The sequence below is a fragment of the Eurosta solidaginis genome, unplaced genomic scaffold, assembly GCF_040869045.1.
Source record: "Eurosta solidaginis isolate ZX-2024a unplaced genomic scaffold, ASM4086904v1 ctg00001045.1, whole genome shotgun sequence".
NCBI lineage: Eukaryota > Metazoa > Arthropoda > Insecta > Diptera > Tephritidae > Eurosta > Eurosta solidaginis.
This window is the reverse complement of record NW_027136887.1, coordinates 964,324-966,423: the sequence shown is the minus strand read 5'-3', so window position 1 is coordinate 966,423 and position 2,100 is coordinate 964,324.

Here is a 2,100-nt window from a genome sequence, read left to right as displayed (position 1 = left end):
TGAAGGCAAACAAAAAACCGCTGTGATGGCTGAATGGTTATAGCAGCGGCGCCTAAACGTTGCCGATGAGGGAATTTAGCAGTTCCCGAAATGGATCTATACAACTAGCTTTGGCAGTTGTCTAAAATTTGTTCTTTCTTCTATTCTAATTTAAAAATTTTTTCAATTAAGAAAAAATTTATCATAACAATAATAATGATAAAAAATTATTGTTAGGCCTTGAGCTCGATTCGAACCCGCGATGTTAAAGTTAAAGTTAAAGTTAAAATTAAAGTTAAAGTTAAAAATAAAATTAAAGTTAAAGTGAAAGTTAAAGTTAAAGTTAAACTTAAAGTTAAAGTTAAAGTTATAGTTAAAGTTAAAGTTAAAGTTAAAATTAAAGTTAAAGTTAAAGTTAAAGTTAAAGTTAAAGTTAAATTTAAAGTTAAAGTTAAAGTTAAAGTTAAAGTTATAGTTAAAGTTAAACTTAAAGTTAAAGGTAAAGTTAAAGTTAAAGTTAAAATTAAAGTTAAAGTTAAATTTAAAGTTAAAGTTAAAGTTAAAGTTAAAGTTAAAATTAAGGTTAAAGTTAAAGTTAAAGTTAAAATTAAAGTTAAAGTTAAAGTGAATGTTAAAGTTAAAGAGAAAGTTAAAGTTAAAGTTAAAAATAAAGTTAAAGTTAAAGTTAAAGTGAAAGTTAAAGTGAAAGTTAAAGTTAAAGTTAAAGTTAAAGTTAAAGTTAAAGTTAAAGTTAAAGTTAAAGTTAAAGTTAAAGTTAAAGTTAAAGTTAAAGTTAAAGTTAAAGTTAAAGTTAAAGTTAAAGTTAAAGTTAAAGTTAAAGTTAAAGTTAAAGTTAAAGTTAAAGTTAAAGTTAAAGTTAAAGTTAAAGTTAAAGTTAAAGTTAAAGTTAAAGTTAAAGTTAAAGTTAAAGTTAAAGTGAATGTTAAAGTTAAAGTGAAAGTTAAAGTTAAAATAAAGTTAAATTTAAAGCTAAAGTTGAAGTTAAAGTTAAAGTTTAAGTTTAAGTTTAAGTTAAAGTTAAAGTTAAAGTTAAAGTTAAAGTTCAAGTTAAAGTTAAAGTTAAAGTTAAAGTTAAAGTTAAAGTTAAAGTTAAAGTTAAAGTTAAAGTTAAAGTTAAAGTTAAAGTTAAAGTTAAAGTTAAAGTTAAAGTTAAAGTTAAAGTTAAAGTTAAAGTTAAAGTTAAAGTTAAAGTTAAAGTTAAAGTTAAAGTTAAAGTTAAAGTTAAAGTTAAAGTTAAAGTTAAAGTTAAAGTTAAAGTTAAAGTTAAAGTTAAAGTTAAAGTTAAAGTTAAATTTAAAGTTAAAGTTAAAGCTAAAGTTAAAGTTAAAGTTAAAGTTAAATTTAAAGTTAAAGTTAATTTTAAAGTTAAAGTTAAAGTTAGAATTAAGGTTAAAGTTAAAGTTAAAGTTAAAGTTAAAGTTAAAGTTAAAGTTATAGTTAAAGTTAAAGTTAAAGTTAAAGTTAAAGTTAAAATTAAAGTTAAAGTTAAACTTAAAGTGAATGTTAAAGTTAAAGAGAAAGTTAAAGTTAAAGTTAAGAATAAAGTTAAAGTGAAAGTGAAAGTTAAAGTGAAAGTTAAAGTTAAAGTTAAAATAAAAGTTAAATTTAAAGTGAATGTTAAAGTTAAAGCGAAAGTTAAAGTTAAATTTAAAAATAAAGTTAAAGTTAAAGTTAAAGTGAAAGTTAAACTTTAAGTTAAAGTTAAAATTAAAGTTAAAGTTAAAGTTGAAGTTAAAGTTAAAGTTAAAGTTAAAGTTAAAGTTAAAGTTAAAGTTAAAGTTAAAATTAAAGTTAAAGTTAAAGTTGAAGTTAAGGTTAAAGTTAAAGTTAAAGTTAAAGTTAAAGTGAATGTTAAAGTTAAAGCGAAAGTTAAAGTTAAAGTTAAAGCTAAAGTTAAAGTTAAAGTTAAAGTTAAAGTTAAAGTTAAAGTTAAAGTTAAAGTTAAAGCTAAAGTTAAAGTTAAAGTTAAAGTTAAAGTTAAAGTTAAAGTTAAAGTTAAAGTTAAAGTGAAAGTTAAAGTTAAAGTTAAAGTTAAAGTTAAAGTGAATGTTAAAGTTAAAGTTGAAGTTAAAGTTAAAGTTAAAGTTAAAGTTAAAGTTA